An 11,029-nucleotide genomic window follows, 5' to 3' on the forward strand; every position below is an offset into this window, starting at 1 on the left:
ATCAGTGCGGGGACTGGCAGGTGACCCTCAACATTAATAAGGTTGGCAAATTGTCCATAAATAAGCCAAAAGCACAATTACTACCAGTCCATCTTCTCCTATTACTTTCCTGCTCTTCCTTTTCCTGCTATTGAATTCCAGTACCCGATCGCATTTAAATTTTCATCTCTGTTAACTACCTGAGTAACTCATCACACTCATCTCGTGAACATCTATGGAGCTAGATGGAAAATAAGCTGAGGTATTTTTGGTTGGGTGTTTACGCAGCTGAACTGCACACTGCAAAGACTAATGAAGGGGGTAATATCTTTTCCTGGAAAGCGTTTGCTCCTCGTGAAATCTGCGTACGTGCACTGCAAGGCGACAGTACGTGCGCAATGCGGGTGGCAACTCGAAGACGCCAGCCTCTATCATATCAAGTTACGGTGCCTAGCAGCATCACAAAAGGCATCGCTCTGGAGCGTGCGTTGTTCTTAACTCCACAGGCAGCTGCAGCTCCAAAAATGGTGGCAGAGGCGGAGCAGTTGGGGAGTTGGAGGAGGGTCATGCATAAGCCCGCTTCCGCAGAACATTTGGCTGAAAGTGTTTATATTTTTACATACATCAGAATCCAAATATCTCAGGTAACGTTCGAAGACACAAGCAGCTTTAGCACGGAAGTTGAGGCCCGTAAATAGGAAAAAGTACTCGTATTACTGAAAAAGACAATAACAATAAATGTCATATGGCTCTTGGGTTCAGTGGTGGAACTGACAAAACACAGGAAGCTGAAGACATAAAAGGAAATACACTCAACAAAAATTACGAGACGAATGACTTTCTCGAAAGTAGGCAGAAAGAAACAACACTTTCCAGTTTATACATTCGCATAATCGGAGAGTGCAAAGTTGTGTTAATCATCATAGCGCTAATTCAAACACTCACAATGGGGAGTGCACATTTCGATTTTATATCGTGTAAATTACAACGATGTCGAAGTTTTGAAAATTCGTTCTTATTTAACTCTTTAAATGAATTCTATGATACGTGTTACGAAAATCACGAAGAGAGGACATATTGCCTGATCAGGATGTCGGAGCATGCTACAGCTCAATCAAAACACATTTGGCACGAAACAGTTCCCGAAACATAATGTTAGGAAAGTTTTGATAGCTAAGAAACACGTCTGTAAGGAAATAACACAACTGGGAAATATCTCCCATAGCAAAAGAAGCTGTTAATAGGGAGTGTCAGCCCTAAGAGCCACACATGCTACAGAGCGACGTGGCATGCTTTCTAAGAGATGGTTCAAGAGTTCTCTTGGCAGTCGCTCCCATTCCTCTGACCAGTCCATACAAGGATATCCATCCACCAGAACAGCTCGATGTGGCCAGACATTACAGTCCGAAAAGAGGAAGTGTGGACCAACTGCATCTCTGAAAAGGTAAATAAGTCGTAGCAGTACCTCATCTCTGTGCCTCTGTACCTCTGTACAATATTACTACGACCACCACTGTACAGCCATCCAACATTATGCCTCCTCACACCATAACGCCATCACCACCAAACCGGCCTCTTTCCACAATGTTGCTGGGATTATATTGACTACCAGGTTCTCTCCCAATGTGTCACGAGAATTAATTTGCAAACACTTGATTCCTTCATTCATTCGTGGTCCAATTTTGATGTTGTCGAGTCCATAATACTTTGTACACAGGCCCGTCTCTGTGTTGGAGTGAGCGGAATGCACACGGCCGGATGTCTGGCGTACATCAACTGCCGAGGCAGCTGCAAGCTCTGCAGCCTATTGTCCTGCATTTGTACTCCGTTTTCGTCGGGTAGTTACTGCCAGACATCGGTCCTGCTGTGCGGTGTTTATTCTTGTACGAACTTGTACTGGTCTAAGACTATTATTTCCTGTGTTCCGAAACAGTCGCAGAAGCGTCGAAACGAAATCCTGTGACACATCCAAAGATACTGAGACTTCGGCCTCTGGCCTGCTTCCAGGTGGCCGATATGCTATCCTGCCAAACAGGGTTCAGATGGCGTCTTTACAGCATTACGTTTTCAACTTCTCCAAGAGAGTACTCTGTGCTCACTATGATCGGACAAACAAGACTGACGTTAGTGGTTTCATGATTACTCCTTTCCTATATAGAGCGAACAAGTAGGGTTTGTAGGTAAATACATTAAGGAAAAACATATGTATGCGGTATACTCTCTCAGGAAAAAAAAAACACCACGAAGGAATTACCCAAATGAGACAAAAATCGGTGAATGTCGCGTACACGTACAGGAAAACAAATGATTACAATTTCAGAAAAATTGGATGATAGAGAAAGAGCTCCACAAATTAAGAAAATTATTAACGCGTTGGTCCATCTCTCGCTCTTATGCATGCAGTTATTCAGCTTAGCATTGACTGATAGAGTTTTTGCATGTCTTCCTGAAGAATATCGCGCCAAATGCTGTACCATTGACTTGTCAGATCATCAAAATCCCCAGCGTTTCCTTCCAACACCGCTATATCCAAGCACGGGTACTCACTGTCAGCAACTACCCAACTGTTAGCAACAAATAACGTCATTGACCTATCTAGTGCACTTCTCTTTCATCGTTAATAGATTTGCTTACATACGCTTTCTATTTTATATTACTCTCTGTAGTATTTGCTAATTGCGAGGGTTGGAACTTCAATAGTGGCAACTATTTATTTACAGCTCGTACAAAATAGATACGTGTTTCAAAGTTTTACTGACCTTCAGAGTAGTCACCAGCATCGTGTATAACCCGCTGCCAGCGGTGTGGAAGTCGCAGGATACTCTTAGCAGTGCCAGTTGTGTTGACCGTTCGAGCGGCTCGGTCTATTGCCCGACGAATTTGTAGCAGTTCTGAAGAGAATGCCGTGAAGTCCTTCCTTCAGTTTAGAAATCGAGTTACGAGGGCTTAAGTCAAGGGAGTACAGTAGGTGGTATAGCACTTAGCAGCCCAATCAGTCAAAAGAAAAAAATCAGTAGCAGCTTGCACTGTACTTGCTTGAGGATTGTCCTGCAAAATGGTGGTCAGGTCCTGCAGAAAGTGTCATCACTTCTATCTCTATGCTGTTCATTGTTGGAACATGACCTACGACCAGCTTAGAGACAGAAGTGATGATACTTCCTACAGGACCTGATCATCGTTTTGCAGGACAATTCTCAAGCAAGTACAGTGCAAGCTGTTACTGATTTGTTTGACTGGTGGGGCTGCTAAGTGCTAAAGCACCTACTGCACTCCCCTCACTTAAGACCCCGCAAGTTCAATTCGATTTCTAAACTGAAGGAAACACTTGAAGGCATTTGCTTCAGAACTGCTACAAATTCGTCGGGCAATAGACCGAGTCGCTCGAACTGTCAACACAACTGGTACTGCTAAGAGTATCCTACGACTTCCATATCGCTGGCAACGGGTTATACATAATGCTGGTGCTTACTTTGAAGGTTATTAAAACTTTGAAACACGTATCTATTTTGTACGAGCTGTAAATAAATAGTTTCCACTATTAAAATTTCCACCCTCGCATTTAAGCCTTTAAAAATAATAGGAAATAAAATTAGAACTTTGCATCAACAAGAGTAAAAATATTTACGAAAATAGTTCTAAATGGTTTAAACGGCTCTGAGCACTATGGGACTCAACTTCTGAGGTCATTAGCCCCCTAGAACTTAGAACTTCTTAAACCTAACTAACCTAAGGACATCACACACATCCATGCCCGAGGCAGGATTCGAACCTGCGACCGTAGCGGTCTCGCGGTTCCAGACTGCAGCGCCTAGAACCGCACGGCCACTTCGGCCGGCACGAAAATAGTTCCCACGTCACTACTTCATGTGTTTACAAAACATTGACATACATATTAAGATATATCAAACTGAATTTATAAATAAAAGAAAGACAATTCTGCTGTCTATTAAGCCCTTAATGACGAATGTCGCGAATTCACATCACAACAACATTGTGCTAATAATTCGAAGATTAACTGTTTTTCGTGCCCGTATGAGCTGAATATTCATGAAGCTACCAACGCTTCTGACAAGGGCTGTACTCTTCTGAATGTTTCAGGTACATCTGAAGTTCCTTAATTTTTTGCTTTTGTCTTTCGTCTAGACGTCCATTGAGTTATTAAGAGGTTAATTTTCTGAATTTGTGTGTGTGTTGAATGTGTGTTATTGTCTTGCATTTACTGTCATAACGGAGTCCATGAGCGACGTACCCGTCAGAGTAACTTGGCGGTACAGCTACAGTTAAAGAGGCAGGGCAGATCTATCACCATCTGAGGAGAAATCTCGCAAGGCTAACGTATCGTAATTGGTTCACTTTTAATCCTAGGGACGGAGATCAGTTTTTGAAGCTGCCTGTCGTGACAGCTTTTCCGGGAATCAATAAAACACACAAGTCAAAGGAAGCACTTCCGAGAACGACGCAGAATGAAAAAATTATTGTATTCGAAATCGCAAGCACCCTTTCCGTTCTCTTACATTTTATTTCGCTCTTCATTTACTAAGACTTCCGAATGATTCATTACAATAGGTGCATCCTCCGCTACGTGCGTCGTTTGCTACGACGAACGAGGCGAAGCGTATCGTTAATTTTCTCCGTTCATTGACAGCTAGCAACAATAGTTATTGGTCTTTAACATTTCTTCGCCGACGACCGCTCTACGCTCACTTTAGAATTCGTAAATATTTCTTGGAGAGAACATTTAACTTTCAGGAATGTGGGAATCGCCATCGGTAAAATTGCGTGACTGAAAAGTGGAGTCACGTTTCGTTCTAATTATCTATTCTGCTTAGCACGGCGTCGCCGACGAACGAATACTGAATCTTCAATCAAAAGTGCAGCGGAGAACATTTCGGTTGCGCGACAGACAAATTCGTTATGAACTTAACTTATTTTTCGCTCCGGTGATAATCACAGGCGACAGGCAAATACTTCCAAATATTTTTCCTCCTGACGAAAAGCTAAGTGAATTAATAAAATCTAGGGATCATCGCACTCCTACCACTTTTTCATTGGTGGACTGAGAAGCGCTGTGCACCAAGTTCCTCGATACAGTACCTTTTTAGATCTCGTGACGTCACGCACCACAAAGATCTATGCCCCCTGTAAAGCATTTAATGAAAGTAATGGCGACACAATTTCTCTGCCGCTTTCGGGTAGTTCACACGGGCTGGAGTACAAAGTGAAGTTCTGGAAATAACGGCCGGACGTGAAAAATGTTCTAAGACATTGTCTGTTCCTTTCCCTTTGCTAGCTTGAAATATAAATACCTTTTAATTAAGCCTCGTTATTTTTCGATTTCTTATTATGTGTTACTTACAAACCACTAAAGTTTCTTTCACTCGAGCAAAAAGCAAAGAAAAATGCACGAATCGAGAAATTATGGCGTGACCGACGATCTGACAATTCAGCGGAGAAAACAGTACTCTGATAAAGTTTTCTGGCTGTGATTTGGGGTCGGATCGAAGTAAGCTTTGCGTGGCGTATTTATGACTAATGGCAATGATTAAAGAACAGCTTGTTGCCCATTATGCGTAACATATACGTAATGCTCGTAAGCATCTATGACAGTGGGATGAGGAGTCTACCCACGGTCACAGTTTCATGTCTCATCTATCTACATAGTCACCAGTTTCTAGGGTTACGTGCCTCAGTCTGTAAAAACGGAACAGGTATATGGACGCTTTGTTGTCCGTCTGTCTGTACGTCCATCTGTTAAAAACTCTTTTTCTCAGTAACGGGTAGACGTATCAAATACAAATTCTTGTCGCTAAGGTCTATGTTCTCCTGTCGGTGTAAGACTTTTAAGCATGTGAGTTAGTGCAACCAAAAAAAATACACCCATTTATGTCAAATATTTTGACACTCGTAAACTCATTCATCAAAACGTACAGGGTATTTCCCGGTGACCGAGAATCATAAAATTTGACAAGAAGCAAGGTTTCACATTGCAAGTAAAGGAAAATTTCCGAAAATTGTTGATTTGTAACTATATCACACGAAAAAATATTTCTTTTGTCATTTGTTATCCGACGTCAAACTCGAAATTAAAACAATCAGTAGTTCTGCATTCAGGCTGACTGGATCGCAGTGATAAAAGTCAAACATCAAACAAGGGATGACTTTATTGCTCGAACGACGTGTTTCGGAATTTATCCATGATCATATTTCCAGGACCGACTGTTGCACGTAAATGTAGTGTTTCAAGCTGTATGTGAAACAAACATGGGACTGCTACGGTCGCAGGTTCGAATCCTGCCTCGGGCATGGGTGTGTGTGTGATGTCCTTAGGTTAGTTAGGTTTAAGTAGTTCTAAGTTCTAGGGGACTTATGACCTAAGATGTTGAGTCCCATAGTGCTCAGAGCCATTTTGAAACAAACATTCGCAGACTATTCTGTGAACAAGAAAGTCATTCCTTGTCTGATCTTCGACTTTTATCATTGCGACAGAGTCGGACTGAATTCAGAACTACTGATTACTATAGTAAAGGTCGCCTGTGTTCTGCATGACATTATTTCACATGTATATTACTGAAATTAAAACTTTATGGAAAATCTTGGGATCCCTGAACCGATATCTTGCCAGTATCCGTGTCGATAACAGGCAAACATTGTCTAGATGATCGATCCTCGGAATAGATGAACTGTTTATATACATAATTAAGATTGTATGGTACCGTCAGCGCGACAGTCTTACTCGCACCTGGCCATTTTTTTAAACTGTTGCCACTCAGACAAAAATGTTCAAATGAGTGTGAATTCCTAAGGGACCAAACTGCTTAGGTCACAGGTCCCTAGACTTACACACTACTTAAACTAACTTATACTATGAACAACACACACATCCATGCCCGAGGGAGGACTCGAACCTCCGGCGGGATGGCCGCGCAGTCCGTGACATGACTCCTCAAATCGCACGGCCACTCCGCGCGGAACTTCATTCCAGATAAACGCGTTGCCTCGAAGTGTTTCTTTCCAGTGATCGGTGAAATTACAATACTACGTTAAAAAATCTGTAGCAATGACACTAAGACAACAGCTTCCACATAATAACACATATGACTTATTAAGACTCGAAGGAACTTTCGACACTCTAAACAAACTGGCAAACGAGGTGTCACGAAAAGTATTGACGGCATACTTGAGTGATTTTCATGATTAACGACATATACCAAATGTGTCCCATTACGGGATACATGAGGGTCTTTCATGATTAACGACATTTACCGAATGTGTTCAATTACCCTCATCCTATAGCGCCTGTGCCTGGACAGGTCGACTTTTCAGTTGCAATCCACCACGTGCAGGACTAGGGGGATCAGGGTACACCAATGAAGACTAAAGCACCGGAATTGACGTAGGTTAGCACAGTAGTTGTAGCTTTAGATATAGATATTAAGTTAGGAACCTGCAGCGACAAACAATCTTGGCCAGCCCAGTGTCAGGGGATACGCTCATCTGGATTAGCTCGATGAGCAGGGCCTAAAGCAGTAGGTTTATATCTATGCTGGCACTCCTGTAACGCTGCAGGCAGTTAGGAATTAATACGTAGGAAGATACTAACAATTAGCAAATAGAATAGAATAATAGCTGTAGTCTGCCTATTATCTTGTAGTATCCTGTCTGTAGCTTACAATAATTAACATAGTACCATATAATAATAAATAGAAATAGTTGCTGAACATCTAATATTGTAGATCAGTTATGACCCACTAATCACTAAGGTGGTGGGTTCCTTTGTATAAATATTGATGTTGAATAAAGAATATTTTTTAACAAAAATTATCAACAAGTCATAACGATTTTTTCTGCTGTATTGTTATCGTATGCCTCACAATATATTCTAATAACGGTTCAAAATGTAGTTTTCCATATAGTAAGCATTTTCCTGATGTGCCTTATTTTAATGAATAAAAACTTCGTCTTTTTTTAAACGGCGTAATATATTTATGTTTTAATTGCGTAGTTCAAAAATGGCTCTGAGCACTACGGGACTTAACTTCTAAGGTCATCAGTCCCCTAGAACTTAGAACTACTTAAACCTAACTAACCTAAGGACATCACACACATCCATGCCCGAGGCAGGATTCGAACCTGCGACCGTAGTGGTCGCGTGGTTCCAGACTGTAGCGCCTAGAACCGCTCGGCCATTCCGGCCGGCTTCTGTAGTTCACTTGAGTTTAGCTACAGATGTGTAAAATAATACGTAGGGGGAATCTCCTGCAATCCTACGTAACCGCCTCACAATACCGTCGTTTTGTTTTCACAGAGGTAAATCACGGAAAGTTCTTACTAAATGACAGTCACGTGGCATAGCATCATTGATTAAACAAATATTCGTATCAAGTCTGTCGTTTTAAGGAAGTATAGAAATTTCTGCTGATGATATCGTAGATCAGAACGTGGTTGCTGTATTTAGAACACAGATCTGATTGCTGCCTTATGAGGAAGTCTCTGACGATTTACGACACTGCTAGGTTTCTACAGCTTGATGCTGCTAAGTGTGGCTGATTACAGATTCAGCACAACGGGGAAAAGATTTAAAAGTTACTAATCACTCTTGATTACGTCAGGTTGGCCCGACTCACCAGCTGAAAGGCAAAAAACGCGTCACCTGGAGACGCCAGTCAGCCGCGGTTACAGCGCTGCATTCGTTTCTGTAAAAGGATTGAAAGATGAATGGCACAAACTCAATCGATACGTAAAACAGGGAATCATGTTGTGAATGTTTAATAATTTCACTATAATTGGTATACAATTTACATTTACAGCGTTATGTTTCCATTAGCGACTACAACTAAAGGGAAATCCCCTCCTCCCCCCAAAAAATGGTTCTGAGCACTATGGGACTTAGCTTCTAAAGTCACCAGTCCCCTAGAAATTAGAACTACTTAAACCTAACTAACCTAAGGACATCACACACATCCATGCCCGAGGCAGGATTCGAACCTGCGACCGTAGCGGTCGCGCGGTTCCATATTGAAGCGCCTAGAACCGCTCGGCCACGTTACAGCTTGAGACGCCCTAGTTTTTCACGCATTTCAGTGTTTATGACATGTCTTGTGCACCGTAAGTCATAGAATAACAATTTGCACATACTCTGGGTGTCATTTGTGGACAATACTTGCAAAATGTATTGCGGATAGTAAAGAAGTAACAAAGTGAAAGATCATGCCTGATGCTAAAGTTTTACTGCATGAACAGTGAAAATGCAGTAAGCAATAAACTGTTTTTCCTTGCAGTAATTTGTGGGGCGGCGGTGTAAAGTTTGTTGGCAGTCGCTAAATGATCTCATTCTCAAATATTGCAAGAATATAATCTGCAATTTGCAGTCTGTGCATTACGCTGCCTCAAGATACGTACACATCTCTTCATACTTTCATACTTCATTTTATCGGGTGAAATCTTTAACGTAAGATTATATCACTTAATGAGTAGATTATGACAGCGTTTTAATTTTTTTAATTTGATCAATAATTACAAGTGCTACTGAAAATCAAATTTTTAATGCCCTTGGAAGCCGTTAGATACACAACCTGCATCTAGGATTTGGTAAGCAGGTGACCTCTTTATCCGTTTAGCAATACACATTCTGCATTGATTCGATCTCCTCTTTGGTTGTTTGCTATTTTTACGTCTTAGTGTTTAGATCCATCCACTCATTACAAAAATATAGCCATTTGCCGTGACCAGGATTCGAACCTGGGTTCTTGCGGCCACAACGCAATGTCCTAACCACTAGACTATCACGGCTGGTCGGCGAGCCGTGGCGTGTGGGCGAACTTTGCTCCGTCACCGCAGCCCAGCTACAGAGCTGCTGACGTATTGCCTACGTCACCCTGCACCGCTACGTCCCTGCTACAGCTGCCTGTGTCCGCACGTCAGACAACATCGTTACAAGTTTATCGTGCAACCTGTGTTGTTGTTGTTGTTTCTTAGGTCTGGTCCCGGTTTTCTGCATCTCCGACGCTAGTCAGTCATGTGCAAATCTTCACGTATTTGGATAGTCATTGCACCCTACAGTAATGTTAATGTGCTTACTGTATTCAAGTGTTGGGCGCTCTAAAATATTAGCTCTCTGTCCCCCACCACACATCGATAATTCTCTCCATTACAAAACTAACTATTCCTTTATCCCTCAGTATGGGTTCTATCAATCTGCCGTCAAGTTGTGCCACATACCCCATTTCCCTCCAATTCAAAATGGTTCAAATGGCTCTGAGCACTATGGGACTTAACTTCTGAGGTCATCAGTCCCCTAGAACTTAGAACTACTTAAACCTAACTAACCTAAGGACATCACACACATCCATGTCCGAGGCAGGATTCGAACCTGCGACCGTAGCGGTCGCGCGGTTCCAGACTGTAGCGCTTAGAACCGCTCGGCCCTCCAATTCGAATCAGTCTCTCTTCATCAGTTATATTCGATGTAGCCTATAAAGCTTCAGCAGTCCTCAGTAACACTACATTAAAGAACTTCATTGTGTTGTCTGTACCGCTCATCGTCCACATTTCTCTTGGATATAAATCTGACCTCAAAACAATTACTTTTAGAAAATGCTTCCCTACACTTAGATCTGTATCCAGTATAAATATAGTCTCCGTTTCCGGGAAAGCTTTCCTTGCTATTGGCAGTCTGCATTTTGTATCCGCTCTACTTCAGCCGTAATCGATTACATTTTTGCCCAAAAAATCAAGCTTACCTTTAGAGCTTCACTTCCTAATCATGTTCACGCTACATCGCCTGCTTTGACTCCACAATTATTCTTTACTTTTTTAGATATTCGAATTAAAGCTCATTTCAAGGCACTATCCATTCCTTTCAAGTTCTCTGACAAATAACAAACATTAAAGTTTTTATTACGTCTCGCTGAACTTCAAATCTGTTTCGAAATTTCCCGTTGGTTTCTTTACTGCTTGGTCGATGTACAGATTGAATAAAATGGGGGACACACAACAACACTCAACATAATCTCTTCACTCCTGAGGTTAAAAAGATTGACAGAAAAGTTCT

General features: G+C 41.8%; 1 non-coding gene across 1 annotated transcript; it reads right to left on the reverse strand.

Moving 5' to 3' along the window:
* Positions 1-9,696: 9,696 nt before the first annotated feature.
* Positions 9,697-9,768, reverse strand: Trnah-gug (transfer RNA histidin (anticodon GUG)). The gene has a single exon. It is a non-coding gene; the product is annotated as a tRNA-His (tRNA).
* Positions 9,769-11,029: the final 1,261 nt, after the last annotated feature.

This window comes from Schistocerca cancellata, chromosome 2 (assembly GCF_023864275.1).
Source record: "Schistocerca cancellata isolate TAMUIC-IGC-003103 chromosome 2, iqSchCanc2.1, whole genome shotgun sequence".
NCBI classification, from domain to species: Eukaryota; Metazoa; Arthropoda; class Insecta; order Orthoptera; family Acrididae; genus Schistocerca; species Schistocerca cancellata.